Source organism: Gavialis gangeticus, unplaced genomic scaffold (assembly GCF_001723915.1).
Source record: "Gavialis gangeticus isolate Ggan-Ray unplaced genomic scaffold, GavGan_comp1, whole genome shotgun sequence".
NCBI classification, from domain to species: Eukaryota; Metazoa; Chordata; order Crocodylia; family Gavialidae; genus Gavialis; species Gavialis gangeticus.
In genome coordinates, this window is record NW_017728998.1 from 15,460,454 (window position 1) to 15,460,713 (window position 260).

Genomic DNA, 260 nt, shown 5'->3' on the forward strand with positions numbered 1-260 from the left:
CCCCACTTCAGGAGGGATGTGAACAACATTGAGAGGGTCCAGAGGAGGGCCACCCGCATGATCCGGGGACAACAGGGCAGACCCTAGAATAAGAGACTGCAGGACCTGAACCTGTTCAGCTTTCACAAGTAAAGGCTGAGGGGGGACCTGATGACCATCTATAAACTCACTAGGCGGGACCAGAAGGGTTTGGGAGAGACCTTGTTTCCCCTAGCACCCCCTGGCACAACAAGGAATAATGGCCATAAATTGTTGGAGAA